This window comes from Theropithecus gelada, chromosome 8 (genome assembly GCF_003255815.1).
Source record: "Theropithecus gelada isolate Dixy chromosome 8, Tgel_1.0, whole genome shotgun sequence".
In the NCBI taxonomy this organism is placed as follows: domain Eukaryota; kingdom Metazoa; phylum Chordata; class Mammalia; order Primates; family Cercopithecidae; genus Theropithecus; species Theropithecus gelada.
In genome coordinates, this window is record NC_037676.1 from 51,504,297 (window position 1) to 51,523,134 (window position 18,838).

Below are 18,838 nucleotides of genomic sequence, written 5' to 3' on the forward strand. Positions count from 1 at the left end.
TCTTCGCTCATGAAGTTAACTTTATATATTTCCAATCAGATGGATTATTTACATCAATTTTCATCAGCTCACAAATAAAAACTGAGCACCTACCATAGGCCAGGTACTGTTCTAAGTTTCAGGAACAGGGTTATAACTCTCCTTAGCCTTCAGCTGTGAACAAAACAGCCATGGTTCCTTCTCTCAGGGAATTCTTGCTTCTTGGTTGAAGGGTGTAGTCAATAATCAAGTCAACATGCAAAAGTAAAGCACAATTTAAGATGTCTATAATTGAGTGGCAATCAATGGGAAGTCATAATTGTACAGATGAGATGTTTTAGCTGAGTTCTAAATGACAAATCAACTTCCAGTTCAGCTTGGAAATAAAAATATAGTTTTCTATAATTCTAAGTTCTTAGGGAAAGTATGTGCAAAGTATACAATTATATAAAAATACACATAGTAACAAATCTTTAAGTATTATAGCAGCAATTTGAATAAACATTTTAATTAAAATTTGATTATTGTATGCTTCTATATAATCTACATAGAACGATGTTAATATTCCATATTAACATTATTTTCCTTTATTTCAGGCAATCAAAATCTATACGTTTATTAAATCAGAAAATATATTTAAAAGTGTTAATACTTAATTGTGACCAATGGAATCTTTCTTCCTGATACTGGGACTAAAGAAGGATCTCCTGCCCATTCAAAATGTACAGAGATTCTGGGCAATTATCATAAGGCAAGAGCAATAAATTAAAAGCATAAGTAATGAAAGAAAGGAAGAGAAGTGTCACTTTTTAAAGACAACATATTGTGTTGTCTGAACACAGAAAATCCAAAAAGATCTACAAACGATATTATATTTCTCCACAAATTATAGGTTCAATACAACCTTGTTTTCTTTCTTTTTTTATAATTAATCATTTGCAATTTGATTCTAACATTCATGTAAAAAATGCAAATACCAATAACAGATAAGTCCATCTTGTAAGGAACAGAATGGGACATTACAGGAGCAGACGCCAAGACAGTTATGGTAACCGCAGGCAGGCAGCAGAAGGAGTGAGCAAACCAAAGCGAGGGCGGACTCTGGTGTTGGAGGACAGAGCCTTGGAATCCAGCTCACCAGCGCACTATGGAGGAACAGGAAGTACCGCACCGCCCCCCACTCCCCCGCAAAGCTGGTCTGCATGGTGACACCACCACAGCCACTCACTCACGAAGAGATACGGAAAGCTTTATTACTTACATAATGAGGACCCTGGGGAGACCGGGACACGCCCCTCAGGCAGGTATCAGAGAGAGCAGAGGGCTGTGGTTTTGTTGTGATTAAGGGCGGGGCCAGCGTTGTAGGCTCCCGTTTGAATGCCCTGCTGACGGTAAAGGAGGGAGCAGCTAGGCTTTCCCAAAGGTGGGGCATAGGAGAAAGGAGGGGTGAGGCTGAAAAACTGTCAGCAGTTCAACATTTAAAAAGTGGAGTCAGCTTTAAAGAAAGATAACTAATAAAACGACAGCATTCATTTTTTAAAGTTACTAAAATGAAAGCACACTGAAAATAAATTGCGTTATATAAATACTGATGGAGATAGAAAACCCTGATGCTTATTAGTTTACATTTAAATTCTGAGTTTAGAGGTAATTACCCCTATAATCAAAAACTTTTGACCAGGCGCGGTGGCTCATGCCTGTAATCCCAGCTCTTTGGGAGGCCGAGGTGGGCAGATCACTTGAGGTCAGGAGTTCAAGACCAACCTAGTCAACATGGTGAGAACCACCCCCCCGACCAACCCCACCGTCTCTACTAAAAAAAAATAAAAATAAATAAATAAATAAATAAAATAAAATTAGCCGGGCGTGGTGGCGTGTACTACTTGGGAGGCTGAGGCAGCAGAATTGCTTGAACCCAGGAGGCAGAGGTTGCAGCGAGCCAATATCACACCACTGCACTCCAACCTGGGCGATATAGCGAGAGACTCCATTGCAAAACAAACAAAACCACAAAATAACTTTTATATGTATGTGTATAAATTATTTGATTGGTTTTCGATTGGATGCAACTTATACTTAGCATGCTACACTTTGCAAAAATAATAATAATTAAATAAATGCTAAAACTTTTCAAAAGAATTGTCTGCACCTCATGAATTTACCTCCAAGAACCACTTGATTCTTCTATCCACATTCTTTGCTAATCTTCCAAATCATTCCACTGAGATTGTACTCCAGGAGATCACTGGTGAACTCATCTCTTCCTGCCAGTGCTGATTACCATGACTGGTGTCAGCTGAACAGGACACAACTTCAGCATGCCTTCAGTTTTGAAATTCCTCAGTGCATGAAACTACATGATCCTGGATTTCTTCCCACGTCTCTGGCCACTCTTTCCTTCTCCTAAACTGTCTCCTCTTCCTTTAAAACGCTCAATATTAGTGTTCTAAGGTTTGGTCTTGAGCCACATCCCTTTCTTTTATATTTCTTTTCTCTAGATCAGAGATTATCAAAATACAGCCCTTGAGCCAAATCCAGCCTGCCATCTGTTTTTGAATGCTCTGCAAGCCAAGAGCAGTTTTTAAAACTTTAAATGGTTGAAAAAAATCAATAGACAATTATATTTCATTGTACCTCAAAGTAAAATTTCAAAGTCCACAAATAAAGATTCACTGGAAAGCAGCTGTACTCATTAACTAGTTATTGCTTTAAGGACTGTTTTACCACTGTTATGGCAGAGTTGGGAAGTTGCAACAGAGATGATATGAGGTGCTCTCATAACTCTACCCTGCTGCTTGACACCCTAAAAATGAATTTTCACATTCATCCATATATGGTACAATGACAATATAAGACACATAGAAGAGCACTAAACCTATGAAGAATTACCAAAATTATATAATTTGTCTTTTGTGGCTCATACATGCCTATATGGTATATTTGTACCAGAACAGTGGAAACACCTTGTCATGGTTGATGTGGGGTGTCAACTTGACTCAATTAATGGAGACTCAAATAGATAGCAACCCATTATTTATTCTCAGTTCTTTAGTAGGCAATGAGCCTGTCCCTATTCTGCTGAAAGAAAAACACAGGTGGTTTTGCTCTTTATTAAATGTTGGTCTGCCCCAGGTGCGTTTTTGAGGGTGTTTCTGGAGGAGACTGGTGTGTGAGTCAGTGAACTGAGTGGGAAAGATCCACCCTCAGTGTGAGTGGTCAGTATCTCACCATCTGGGGGCATTGATGGAACCAAAGATGGGGGAAGAATGAACCGCTCTCCTGGAGTCAGGACTCCTTTCTTCTGCCCTTGAATATCCAAACTCCAGGTTCTATCATTTTGGACTCTGGGACTCACACCAGCAGTATTCTGGGTTCTTGGGCCTTGGGCCTTGGACGGCGAGTTACATCATTGGCCTTCCTTGTTTCTGAGGTGTTTGGACTTGGACTGAGCCGGCTGCCAGCTTCCCTGGTTCTCCAGCTTGCAGATGGCCTATCATGGGATTTCTAGCCTTCATAAACAAATGAGCTAATTCCTCCAGTAAGTCCTCCTTGTACATATCTCTCCATATCTGTCTCTGATCAGTTCTTTTTTTTTTTTTTTTTGAGACAGAGTCTCGCTCTGCCGCCCAGGCTGGAGTGCAGTGGCCTGATCTTGGCTCACTGCAAGCTCCGCCTCCCGGGTTCACGCCATTCTCCTGCCTCAGCCTCCCGAGTAGCTGGGACTACAGGCGCCCGCCACCTCGCCCGGCTAGTTTTTTTGTATTTTTTTAGTAGAGACGGGGTTTCACCGTGTCAGCCAGGATGGTCTCGATCTCCTGACCTCGTGATCCGCCCGTCTCGGCCTCCCAAAGTGCTGGGATTACAGGCTTGAGCCACCGCGCCCGGCCTGATCAGTTCTGTTTCTCTGGAGAACCCTGACTAAAACACATCTCATAAAACTAACTCAACTTTTTATTCTAATTCCGGATATCCTTACATTCCACCAAAATGCAACCATTGATTTACTGATGAGTAGGGAACCACAAAAAGAAAGGAACTGTTGTTTGCCTCATCTTTCCCTTTCCTTCAGTGTCACCATTTCTCAGCATAGGTGGTTGGTGAATATAGGAATTTGGCTTGAGTAAGGAAGGGTATGATAATGTTCTTTGATTGTTTGTGTTTCTCTGAATGTCATTGCCTCAAATCAAGTTCTGATTTGAACAGAATGTGTGGACTTGTGGACAGTCAGCATTCCACTTAGTTGCAGATGTAGCATGCTTATTGTGTACTTGCTTTGAGTCTCACTCAGCTCTCATATGTCATGTGTCACCTGCGTTCTTAAGGCATCATGAAGACTATGCAAACGGAGTGCCAAGGAATAGCAGATATGAATATTTTATGTATCTCAAGTTGAAAGAAAAAAATATTTAAAATCTCAGGACTATGACAGCAGCACATTAAACCAACTGCTGGACCCTTCTAAGTGTGAAGCCCTGTGCAAATGCATACAACACATACCTGTGGAGACATCTTTGCCATCATGTCTAATGCTGTTTGAATTGAAGGAAAGTCAGCCTGCTTTGTACATGTCATGGGCTGTCTAAAGTTAAAACAGGAAACAGGAAGGGCAGTCTCCATACCCTCACATATCTGTGCAATGGATATATTTCAAGTTCAAACTCCAGTTCCAGCATTCCAGGTTTCATACATCAATGCAAATGCAGAAGAAATATTCATATTTCAAATCTATTGAAGCAAGCAATTGAAGAGCTGTCATTTAGCCTTTGTTTGGAAGTTAACCTACAATGTAAGGGTATGCTGAAAGTCAAATATCAAGAGAAGAATAATAGAATTCTATAATTGCTTTCCAAACAATGAATGTACTCAGCTAAAATCAAATGCTCATGGACTGACATCAGTATTTGGCAGTCTTCACCTGTGGGAAAAGACATTTTAAAGATGAAACATATAAAATCTCATTCCAGGTCAGCATTAAAAGACACATATTTGCAGTTGATTTTGGAGATAAAGAACACTAACTTTTAATCCTAATTAAGTAAAGGAATATCCCACAAAAGATTCCATTTTTTTAATCAGTTGATCAGTATTACAAATAGATATTATTCTATTATTTATTATATCAATAAATATATAAGTACCTACATAATATTCTATTTTATATCTTGGTCTCTCTATGTGTATAAGTGTGTGTATATATATATATATATATATATATATATATATATATATATGTCTGTTTTTTAAAAGAAAATTTCGTCAACTTCACGTTTAGAAGAGTCTGACTACTCCCAGGTTTTAAATTAGAATTTAAAGCTATATGATGATGGTGCCTAAATTTCCATTTTTAGCTGTGACCTCTCTTTTGAGATGCAGTCTTTTATATATGCATCTTAACATATTGTATTGGGTGTTTATTGGGTATATTAAAACATAAAGTGTCCAAATCAAAGCCATTGATCCCTTCCCATTCAAACATAATGTAATAGCTTTATCAAGATATAATTCATATAACATAAAATTCACTCCTTTAAATGGTAAAATTAAGTAGTGTATTCACAGAATTGTGCAACCATCACAACTATTTAAGAACATTGTTATCACCTCAAAACGAAACCCAATACCCGTGAGTATTTGCTCCCATTTTGTCATTCCCCCAGCCACTGGCAAACACAAATCTACTTTCAGTCTCTATGGATTTGCCTATTTTAGACATTTTATACAGGTTGAATAATTAGTATATGGATGTTTTGTCTTGTTTCTTTCATGAGCATACATAATGATATCAAGGTTAATCCATGTTGCAGCATGTACTGGTATATCTTTCATTTTCTTGATGAATAATACTCCATTTTGAGGATGGGTTTGAATCATAATTGTTATTTTCTTTATTTGGAAATTAAGCATGGTTTAAGGAGATACGTGTAGGTGCCCAGTTGACAAGGGGTGGACTCATGGACATAATCCTAGGTGTCAGCTTGTCAGGATTAAGGAATACCTAGAAATCCAGTAAAGCATTTCACTATGTATTTCATCTTCACACCATTGCCCATTTCTCTCTGAGCACTCTTTCAGTTCCTTACTGTTAGGTTTGTCATATTATGTTTTCATTTTTCTTCATCTCAACCTGTATTTTAAATTTCCTTGTGATTATTTTTGACTCATCAATTATTTGAGTGTGTTGTTTAACTTCCACAAATTTTAGAATTTTCTAAATTTCTTTCTGTTAATGTTTTCTAATTTAATACTATTTTGGTCACAAAATATACTTTGTGTGGTTTTTATAGTTTTTAATTTATTCTTGTATATGACTATACCTGAGAGTGTTCCGTGTGTACTTGAAAATAATGTTTTCTGCTGTTATCAGTTGAGTATCTGTAGATATCTGGTGGGTCTCATTAGCTTATGTTTTTGTCCTTGTTATTTTCTGCCTAATTGTTCTATCTTACTGAATGTGGGTTATTGTCATGCAATTGTTCCTGAGTTATTTTATTACTGCCTTTATTTTACAAAAATATAGCATTTTGTGTAAAACACAGAGTTTATAGAGTACCATTTTAACACTCCTTTTCAGTCTCTATTTTTTTAAATTATCTTAATGGTTGCCTTAAGGATGAAAATGAACATTTTAGATCAAATCAATCTGGTACAAATTAATAGCACCTAAATTTAATAATATACAAAAATTTTGCTCCAATATAACTTTGTTTCTTACCTTCTCACTATTGCTATTATTGCTATAAAAATATATCCTTTTCAATGTAAAACAATACAGATTTAAAATTATTACTTTATGCATTTGCCTGTTTATTGAAATGGAGTCTTGCTGTGTTGCCCAGGCCGGAGTGCAATGGCACAATCTCTGATCACTGCAACCTCCACCTCCCATGCTCAAGCGATTCTCTTCTCTCAGCCTCCCGAGTAGCTAGGATTACAGGAATGAGCCACAGCACCCATCTAATTTTTGTATTTTTAGTAGAGATGGGGTTTTACCATGTTGCCCATGCTGGTCTTGAACTCCTGACCTCAGGTGATCTACCCACCTTGGCCTCCCAAAGTGCTGGGATTATACACTTGAGCCACTGTGCGTGGTTGCAATTGCCTTTTAAATTATTTAGGAGAAGAAAAGCATTACAAACAAAAATGCATTTATCCTGCCTTATATTTGCCCATTGTTACCATTACCATTGCTTTTTGTTTCTTCATGTGGATCAGAGATACTGTTTAATTATTTCAGCCTGAAGGACTCATTTTAGTATTTCTTACAATTCTACGAGTAATGAATTACTATTTTTGTTTATATAACAATGTCTTAATTTCTTCTTCACTTAATTTCTTAATTTCTTCTTCATTTTTGAAGAATAGTTTTGCTGGGTATAGGATTTCATGTGTCCTACTTCTTCCACCAATCATTTGTTAAATGCAACATCCTATGCTTTTCTTCATAATGGTTGTCACTCTTCGACATTCCTTTAAAAATTAATTTACCTATATGCCCCCTCAGCTGTAGTTACTTATCTAAACAGTAAAAATTATGAGTGACTAATTTCCCAATTTTCCTAAAAATAGTACATAACTAATGCCATGTAGATGTATACTGTTAAAAATAATTCATTGCAAATAATTTATATCATAGGATATTAGGGCTTAATTTTCTTGTGAGACTCCATTGAGATGGGCCAGTCAACTGTATATTGAAGTATGAATATACATTCCATGAAAGTAGTACCATGTATGACTTGACTATCAATCTTTAGTGGTGAAAATAGTGTCTGGTTCATACCTGATGCTTATATTAATTGCAAATGGACAAAAATTGTTTTTATAAGTAAAGTTCAATGCCCTGTTAAGACAGAGACAGAAAGAGGAAGAAAAATTAAATGAAATTTCTGGAATAAAAGTGCAAAAACTGAGCTTAAATAATTATCTGTGGCAAACACTGCTGGTTGCTTAATCAATACTCATTTTTCTTTTCTTGCTTACTGAATACAGATTTTATTTGTGTCAGCCGCTTGCAGCTAGAGGCAATCATGTTCCATATTCCAGGCCATAATCTGTTAGCAGAGGCTACAGGACCTCCAGGAAAGCAATTCTGTGATTACTAAAAAGGCCTAAGTAGCACACATTTTTTTTTTTGAAACTGGCTCTTGCCCTTTGCCTTCTCCACATTCATCTTCCTTCTTGTGCAGATGAAATTAAAACAATAAGAAATATAAAAGAACAGAGGTGGTGAAGTGGGAGTGGAATCCATATGACACTGATGATACTATCAAATTATCACAGCAGCCCTTAATTGCCAACCTTCAGAATTCTTGTTATGTGAGAAGAAACAAGAAAGCCTTCTTGTTTTATTGTGTCACTTTATTCCGGTTTCTCAAAATTCAGCAGAACACAGTCATGATTGAAATAGTATTTCTTCCAAGCATTGTTAAACTAAGGCCCATGGTCCTATAGATAGCCCCTATTTGGGTTTAAAGAGTTCTGCAAACACTTAAAAACAGCGTTTTTCCAAAGCAAACTGGAACAAAGAATGATTAAAAATAACTTGCCTAATTTTACACAATTGGCGGCAAAGACAAAAGATAAAAGAAGTGAGGTTTCCTGAGCACCTTCTGTACTGCTTATTTGTACAAATGAGGGAGTATCAAAACTCTCTCACATTTGTAAGTTTATGAATATAAAACTTCTGGGCATTTATTCATAATTTGTCACCTTTAATTTCATACATACTTATCTAGATAGATTTGTTATTTGCTTGAAAGCATGCTACTTTTAGAAAAAAAATCATAAAATTCCATAAATTCCAATTATAAGTGAAAGAAGTCAGAATGAAAAAGAGACTGAACTCTAATAAGCAGTATCACTCTGTGTCACCACAGCATATACGGAATTCATGTGGGCAAAGAAAATAGCGGTACTTGAAAGGAGGTGATGCAATGAATACTGGTGATCACATAGTAATACTTGTTGCTGAAAGTTCCTTTGATTATTCTTGTATATACGTCTAGGGCTCACCCCTACCCAAGTCTCCTGTCTTTTGTGCACATAGATAATTATAATTCCCTACCTTCTTTTTCTGTTAGCAGTGCTATGTAATTAGTTTTGGTCAATCAGTTATGATAAAAAAAAAGGGGGCACAGGTTCCTTCTGTTTTGTAACATTTAACTGCTTACCTGAGGCCCTACAATGTAACTCTGCTCTTAGCACATCATCATGTGATTGTTTAGGAACAATGTGACTGAAACCCAGAGGATTCTCTGGAACATTGTCTTAGTGTTTCCATACATAATAAGTTTTAATACAAAATGGCAGGGTGACTGGAGATGCAGACCATTCAGAAATAAATTCTGGGCCATTCCATCACATAAAGAAACAAGAATGGCCAGGCATGGTGGCTCATGCCTGAAATCCCAGCACTTTGGGAGGCCGAGACAGTAAGATCACTTGAGGTCCAAGAGTTCGAGACCAGCTTGGTCAACATGGCAAATCCCCATCCCTACTAAAAATACAAAAATTAGCCAAGCGTGGTGGGTGCCTGTAATCCCAGCTACTTGGGAGGCTGAGGCAGGTTGAATCTCTTGAACCCGGGAGGTGGAGGTTGTGGTGAGCCGCGCCATTGCACTCCAGCCTGGGCTACAGAGTGAGACTCCATCTCAAAAAGCAATAAGTAAATAAATAAATAGGAAAAAAGAAATAAGACCAGCAGAGGTTCTGGCTGAGCATGAGAAAAATATGGAATGTGTAATGGAAGAAGGAAGCCATAGATATTAATTAACTATAGCTGCTTGAGCAATTTCAGATATGAGGGCTCTTGTAGCTTTGGATATTTTCCTTTATTGTATATGTATATGCTTATTTATGCAAGCTATTTAATTTTCCTCTTCCTCTCTCATTTTTATTCCATTTCAAGTATAACTTTACAATCTTTAAGTAATAGAATATTCATTGGGACTGCAACTAAATTTAAGAGTATTTAATATAGCCAGATAGATACAAGGAATTTTGGGATTGTGCTTCTCTTCATCTTAGGAAAATATTAAAACTTCGCCTATAAAAAGGACAGCTGTGTCTTCTTAGCTGATAATATTGAGGTGTACAGGTGTTGCAATTTGTGGAGAAAGGTGTATATAGAAATTGATTGGACTGTTGCAATTATCAGTTTATGGTGACTGATCTGCAAATCTGCCTTTCATCACTTGCTGTGCAATAATAAAGTTGTATGCCTTGCATTTCTCCTTCATGGAAAACATTCTGTTAAGTTGTGTTCGTTGAGAGCACTATAAGAACACTGCAAGAGAAAGGATGTTACTATTTCAGTTCTTGTGTGCTTCTGTTTTGCTACTTGTGGCTGTTGATGCATGGCTTCCAAACTGGTGTTTGGGGATCTCACAGAGCTGAGTGCTGTGTTCCAATTTTGTACCCAGAACTCACGTTCCATTGGTGAGCTCACAGTCCTGGCCCTGGCCTGTGGAACACCTCACCACATCTCTCCAAACACAGACCCACACTTTCTGAGGCTTATATCTCCTCTCCAGCAAACCAGTTCCCTATTCTCTGTGTGTGCCCTTCCTTCCGGTACCAACCTCAGACCACCCACACCCCAGAAGTGTTTTTTGAAATATTGACCTTCCTAATAGAAATATGGAGCACCTCAGTACTTAATGCTACCCTGCCAGCCTCACAATTGTGGATAATCTCTGCCTCAGACGATGAGTTCGAAAGTGTCAAGTGTCCAAATGTGGATTTGAACCTTGGCAATCTGGTTCCTGGAAATGTAACTACTTTATGTGACTGGTTCCTAGGAATACTCATGGAAGACGAAAATACATACAGTTTGTCTTTAAAAAGCTTATGGTTTGTAGACCAGAAACATCTGCAAACAAATTTTTAATATAATGTTGTAATTATTGTGGTAGAAAAAAGTCTAGGTTCTACAAAACCAGGAAGGGCACTAAGCTAGTTTGGGAGTTCAGAATCAAATGATGCCTGAGCCAAACCTTAATGTGGTTTGGCTGAATTATGATAACCCAATCCTCAAAACTTAAAGGAAGAGTAGGAATTATTTGGATGAGCAAGTTAGGAAACATAGAAACCATATATAAAGAAAAGCATTGATTTATTTTTTTGACAAATACATATTTCTATTCTAGGCTCTATCGCAAGGCCAAGAATATTGCAGTGAACAAAAATAAGATATAAAGAATATGATGCGCTATGGGTTTTTTGTTTCTTTTGCTTTTTTAGTTCTAAACATAAAATAAACCCAGGCGGTAATTAAAATTCTTTATTGACATTTGCTTTAAAGTCTGAAATAAATAAAAGCCTTTGATTTTATGGGCTCATTATGAGAAGGAGGAAGAAGAGGAAGAGAAAATCTCCAAATGAACATTATTCTACAATTGAAATACAGTTGGAGTCATGACGTAGGTGTGCAGTTAAGCTTTTAAGAGGCTGAGGGCAAGAGGCAGCACAAGCATGAGGACTGCAAGAAACAAGTCAGGCTCGCTGAGGTGGGGGCAGAGGAGAGTTCAGTGATGACTCTTTGATGACTATGCTCAATTTATTTCCACATCAGGGGCTGACTAGGTGAGATCATCAATAAAGGGACACAACCCTCCTTTAGCTGAGTGGTGACACATCATTTTATGCTTCTCTCAGGATTTCTAGTCATTAGATAAGTGATCCAAGAACAAGAAAATGGTTCCATACCATGTACTCCACTGGAGACATTCTCAAATTTAAACAGTGTTTGCTGTAAAGCCCCAGGAGCTTCCCTGCTTTTTATTATTTTTTAAAGTTTGGTTCTTTGCCTTCCCATTGATCTGTGAGTTTCCTGATATGTCAGAATTCATCTCCTATGTTCATTATCCAGACTACTTTTCTGTTTTTTTTGCAACTCTAGAAGCACCAGCAATACAGAAGGAAGTATGACCTTGGAAGGATTCACTGTTCCATACTCATGAAGGTGCCCAAGTTTTTGGAAACCACTACTTCAAATGCATTGCACAACTCTTATTTATCAGCAACTATTTTAGATTGATAGAATTGGCAGTCCAATCTCGTATCATGTTCTAGCATGCATAAACCTTTCTTAGATCACATATTATGGCTTACTTCTGGATTTCCAGTATTGCCCTATAAACCTGTTATACAACCAGAAACTTTAATTCAGGCATAACAATACCTTTTTTAGGTATGAATTTATACTTAATTTTATAAATATGCATATTTTAACTCTGAGTTATTACTTCTAGTAATGTTGAAAATAAATGAAATAATCCTCCTACGTCTCAAATGAGGGAGTATCATTTCAGACCCAGTATAGGAATAGATTCTTAAGTGACATTAATAACATCTACTTATTTTTTTATTTTTGTTTTTCTTTATTTCTTCTAAAAAGAAAAACAGGATACATGTGCAGAATGTGCAGGTTTGTTACATAGGTATATGTGTGTCATAGTGGTTTGCTGAACCCAATACCCATCCTCTAAGTTCCCTCCCCTGACCCCTCATCCCCCAACAGGCCATGGGGTGTGTTGTTCCCTTCCGTGTGTCCATGTGTTCTCATTGTTCAACTCCCACTTATGAGTGAGAACCTCTGGTGTTTGGTTTTCTGTTCCTGTGTTAGTTTGCTAAGGAGGATGGCTTCCGCCTTCATTCATGTCCCTGCAAAGGACATGATCTCATTCCTTTTTATGGTTATGTAGTATTCCATGGTGTATATGTACCACATTTTCTTTTTCCAGTCTACCATTGATGGACTTTTGGGTTCATTCCATGTTTTTGCTATTGTAAATAGTGCTGCAATACACATATGTGTGCATTGTCTTATAGTAGAATGACTTATATTCCTTTGGGTATATACCCAGTAATGGGATTGTATCAAATGGTACTTCTGGTTCTGGATACTTGAGGAATCACCACGCTATCTTCCACAGTGGCTGAACTAATTTACAATCCTACCAACGTGTAAAAGCGTTCTATTTCTCCACAGCCTCACCAGAATCTATTGCTTCTTGACATTTTAATGATTATCATTCTGATTGGCATGAGATAGTATCTCATTGTGGTTTTGATTTGCATTTCTCTGATGATCAGTGATGTTGAGGTTTTTTTCATATGTTTATTGGCCACGTAAATGTCTTCTTTCGAGAAGTATCGGTTCATATCCTTTGCCCACTTTTTGATGGGGTTGTTTTTTTTTTTTCTGGTAATAATATCTATTTGTATTTGTGATTCAAATATTACAAGTTTGGAAAAGTTTGAAAATGCCTAAGATAAGGTTAAGCAAGAGAGAGGTCTTCACTGAGATTTTCTATTACTCATCATTCTCGTCTTCCATCTATCATACCTTACCAGTCAACTTGGCCAGTAAACATTTGTCAAACTTCCTTGGTCATGTTCTTGTGCAGTTAATGGGAACCCGTCATGTCACAAAGGATGGAGGTATTTCAAAGTACAAAACAGAAACATCACTCATTATTAAAATTTTAAATATTGTAGTGGCTTGGAATATTCAATATGAATATTTTGAATGCAGAATTTAAAATACACATTTGTCATGGCCTCTTACTCTTCTTAAATTTTCTACTTTTTAAATATATAGCTCTGACATCAGAAACAATGACTAAATACTAAAAACATGACTGTTCCCCAACTAGAGCCGAAACCAACCTTCTTTGATATAATGATCCTCATGTTTGTATGGAAAATGTCATCACTTAATGAATCCAGCTGTCAGTCTTTACAACTTAATAAACATTTTCATATCAACTGAGCTTTTTCAAACCACTCAGTTTTAATTTACTGAAAAAGCTTTATCCTTCATAGCTACCCCAAATTGACTAAGCATGAATTAAATTGATGTCTGAAGATCGTCATTCCTGTGATTTGTTTCTATTTTGCCAATAGGGGGTGGGAAAGAGAAAGGAAAAGAGAGAGAACACATTATCACTCATATGCCACAAAAATTTTTGTGTGTGTGTGTATATATATGCACACATATATACACACATATACACATTTGTATATGCTATAAATAAAATATGCCTATAAATATATATGTATATATAAATATGTCTATAATTTTGTGTCTCTTTGGAAACTTCTTTCATGCTTCATGAAGTTAATATTTTAAAAATAATTTTGTAATTAAGAGCATTTTATAGAATAAAAGTTATAAATGTACAGCTATGAAATCACTATTGCAAAATTGTAACTGAGACAGTGAAAGAGATCTTACCTAACCGACTCCATCTTGCTTCTAACCTCCAAACTCTTTGTTCAGCCTGGGTGTAGGTTGAACTAACTCTGAGAGGAACTTAGTTTATAGTTTAAAACAAAGATTATATTAATTACAGGCCTTTCCCAAGGCAAATCCCTTTCTTGCCTGAGGACTAGACTAACAAATTAGCCACAAGATTAGAAATTATAGTTTAGGAGACATGCAGCTGGATGCTACAAGATTCTAATCCTCCTTACACTGCTGCGAAGATCAGTGCTTCAGATATTTTGCAGACCTGGCACTTGATGGATCAGCTGGCACCACCCAGATCAATAAACTGGCTCATTTCATCTTGTGGCCTCCACCCAAAAACTGACTCAGTGCAAGAAGACCGCTTGAATTCCCTATGAGTTCATCTCCAACCCAATCAATCAACACTCTCTACTCACTGGTCTTCCCGCACCCACCAAATTAACCTTAAATACTCTGTTCCCTGAATGCTCCAGGAGACCGATTTTTGTAATAATAAAACTCCAGTCTCTCACACAGCTGGCTCTGTGTGAATTACTCTTTCTCTATTGCAATTCCTCTGTCTTGATAAATTGGCTCTCTCTAGGCAGTAGGCAAGGTGAACCCACTGAGTGGTTATGGCTACTTGCAAATTTATGCAAAATCACGGGCCTAAGAAGGTTTTCATTACTCAACCTAGAAAACAATCAAATTTTCTTTAAGGGTCTGCTTTATGTGCAGTAACTCTAAAGCTAAATTTGAATTAGAAAATGTGCCTTTTAGTTGTTAGTTAAGAGAATTCTACCTCTCAAGCCTAAGTTAAAACTGGTATCTATGTGACACTGTAACTGTGATTTACAACATAAACAAAAATGTAATGGGAAAAAAATTCACAAGAGAATATCTACTAACTTTTTAAGGTTAGAATATCTAAGCTGGATTTTTTTTTTCCCAGAGAACTGTTGTTACTGTCATAGGATTTCATAATGAACAAAAGTTGGTGATGCAGTAAAAAGATACAATTGTTTTTCATAACTGCTAAGGATAATCTTTATCCTCAAGAACAACAGAAACAAGAAAAACAAACATTCCCAATCTGCTTCATTGAAGTTTGAGATGAACACCTGATCTTGTTGGGCAACACTGAATGAGATGGGAGTATAAACTTCAATCATTTAAGCTTGATCAGCAGGAGGTAAATATTCCCTTTACTGAATTCTTCATTTCTACTAAATGATCTCCCATAAATTGAGCTGTATATATAGATTATTTGACATTTTGTCCAACTCACAATCACAGATGATTGTGAGGCTGAATTGCAACTGATGATTTATTTCTGGGGAACTTCCACACACAGTGACAGATGAATCTCTATTAAAAAAGAGATGCCTCTGCACTGCAGTGCCAGGTGTTTTTGTCAAGCCAAGCAGCAGATGACATAGAAGACCTATTATTCCTCTGTGAAATAATGTGGCCAGAAGCTCAAATGTTTTAGGAACATTTACAAAATATAAGTTTAGGAGCAAAAGGCTGTGAATTTATACAGCCTATGTAATTACCAAATTTATATCAATAGCAATCATTAAAAATGTATAGATCTTTATTTTTAATGGTCTGCTTTGTCATTTTTATTTTTTGTTACAATATAATGTACACAGAAGAAGAAAATGTTAGCTCTCTGAGCACAAGCCTGCACGTATACATCCAGATGGCCTGAAGCAAGTGAAGAATCACAAAAGAAGTGAAAGTGGCTGGTTCCTGCCTTGACTGATGACATTATCTTATGAAATTCCTTCTAAACTGAGCACCTTGTGACCCCCGCCCCTGCCCAACAGAAAACATTCCCCTTGATTGTAATTTTCCACTACCTACCCAAATCCTATAACACGGCCCCACCCCATCTCCCTTCACTGACTCTCTTTTCAGACTCAGCCCGCCTGCACCCAGGTGATTAAAAAGCGTTATTGCTCACACAAAGCCTGTTTGGTGGTCTCTTCACACAGATGCATGTGACAGAAAATATTTGTTTCCTTCTAAATATACCATGACAAATCTTAGTCACTAATTATTTATGGATTATTTTCCGCAAATATTTAGGGAAAGAATGTGACTGTTTCAAGGATTGCTGTTAAGGGTTCTCAAACCCACACAATTAGAAATAAATTGGCACAGACTGAGTTTAGGAACACAGAAGCTGAGTGATATGTAGTGGGGAGTCCTATACAACAAGGATGAACTACTTACATGAGGTTTTCTGGCTGGTCTCTGCCTTCACTTTCTTAGAGCTCTTTGTTTCTTGGGCTCTTTCTTCATCTATCAAATGATGCTGAGAGGTGAAGTCAGCAGGGCTTCTGGGTCTGGTAGGGACTTGGAGAACTTTTCTGTCTACCTAAAGGATTGTAAACGCACCAATCAGTACTCTGTGTCTAGCAAAAGGTTTGTAAAGGCACCAATCAGTGCTCTGTGTCTAGCTAATCAGGTGAGGACTTGGAGAACTTTTCTGTGTAGCTAAAAGATTGTAAACGCACCAATCAGCACTCTGTGTCTAGGTAAAGGTTTATAAATGCACCAATCAGTTCTCTGTAAAATGGACCAATCAGTTCTATGTAAAAAGGACCAATCAGCTCTCTGTAAAATGAACCTATCAGCAGGATGTGGGTGGGGCCAGATAAGGAAATAAAAGCAGGCCACCGGAGCCAGCAGGGGCAACCTGCTGAGGTCCCTTTCTATGCGGTGGAAGCTTTGTTCTTTTGCTCTTCCAAATAAATCTTGCTGCTGATCACTCTTTGGGTCCATGCCACCTTTCTGACCTGTAACACTCACCATGAACATCTGCAGGTTCACTCCTGAAGTCAGCGAGATCATGAACACACCAGAAGGAAGAAACTCCAGACAAGTCTGAATATCAGAAGGAACAGATTTCGGACACACCATCTTTAAGAACTGTAACATTCACTGTGAGGGTCCGCAGCTTCATTCTTGAAGTCAACAAGACCAAGAACCCACCAATTCCAGACACAGTGGCAATAATATAATAGTAAAAGCAATCTCTGTGGCTGTTGTTATTTTTAAGTGAAAATAATGCTGGTAAAACACTTTCCCCAGCATAGATAGTAAACAATAAATGTTAGCCATTATGATTGTCATAATATTACTACCTTTAATATCAGATATGGTTTCAAATATTGAGTCTATTTACTATTAAAGGAGTGAAATTAGGATAGTTATTCAAACAGTCTGAGAATGTTCCCTCATTGGTAAATTACATATAACAATGACACCATAGTATTGTGGTAATAACAAGTATTAAGTGAGATGGTTTACGACACACACACGCACACATATATATAATTTACCATGCCCCTGCAGAAGTGTAGATTGTGTGTGTACATCTGTGTGTGTTTGTATACTGCATGATGCCTGGGATACAACAGTTATTGCAGAGTAAACGTTAGTCTCTTACACCTCATACACATATTGTTACAAAAAAAGTGTTCACTGTAAATTTGATTTTGGGGGCATTCTTGATCAGACAACTAGTAACATATCCAAGAGTCTTCCAAGGAGTTGACAGAAATTGGACCATTCCCTCCCAGGCATTGATGCAGTGGGATATGAGAGTCATTGTGGAATAGTAAGTAGACATTGGTTTGATATTGAATTTAAGACACCAAGCTAGAATTAGGGTTTTTCATGCCTCAGAATTTTTAGTTCAAGAGAGAGGAACGTTACTCTTCCCCCCACACACAATTGTATCAGACAGAATTGCCTGAAGGACTGTGATCCCAGCAACAGGATTGGAATGATTTCCTTTCCAAACAAAGTCAAAGAATGTTGGCAATGTCATTGGGCCATGTTGATACTTAACAATGCTGCATTTAATTTTATCCAGCACAGGAAGAAACACTACTTAAAGTTGAGTTGATTGTCCTTTCCCAGCCTTCTCAATGCTCTGAACTGCCGTGGATGACGTAGGAAAGTGCTGAGCCAGCGCTGCTCCACAGTGAACATTCTTTTATGCTGTTGTAAGAACTCAACTTTTGGAAAGAAAAATTTTTCAGCTGTCAAGAACGGTGAAGTTATTTTGTGAAAACCCCTCTCCATTCTTTGGACTCTTGCAAAGCAAGGGCAGAAAAACATTTTCTCCAAAATTGCAATAATGTCTTATGCTTCCTGACTGATGTGAACAGACTACAACAGGAGCACAGTGCCTGGCACAACATGGGACATTCAGAAATATTCAATTAATTTGCCCACGTGGTGACTATGGATGGAAGTTCTTGAGGCCCCATTCAGGTGAAAGAAATTCATGATTACATCTATTTTTCATATATTTGGCAAATGAGACTGGAACAGGAAATGTATGGTTTTTTTGTTTTGTTTTGTTTTTTTAAATTTCACAAGTGCCTTAAACATTCTGGCATACTTTTATTCAAATATATACCTAATTTTTTTTTTTTTGAGGGGAAACACATCCCATTTAAACTTGTTCTCTCTGGGCAGAGAAGTATTCCATAAAACCTAAAACGAGACAACTATAGCTAAGTTAAGGAAATAGTTTGCATTTTTAAAATGTATACTTTATTTTCAGATGAGGTAATACATTTTAAGCTATTGAGAATCAAAAGC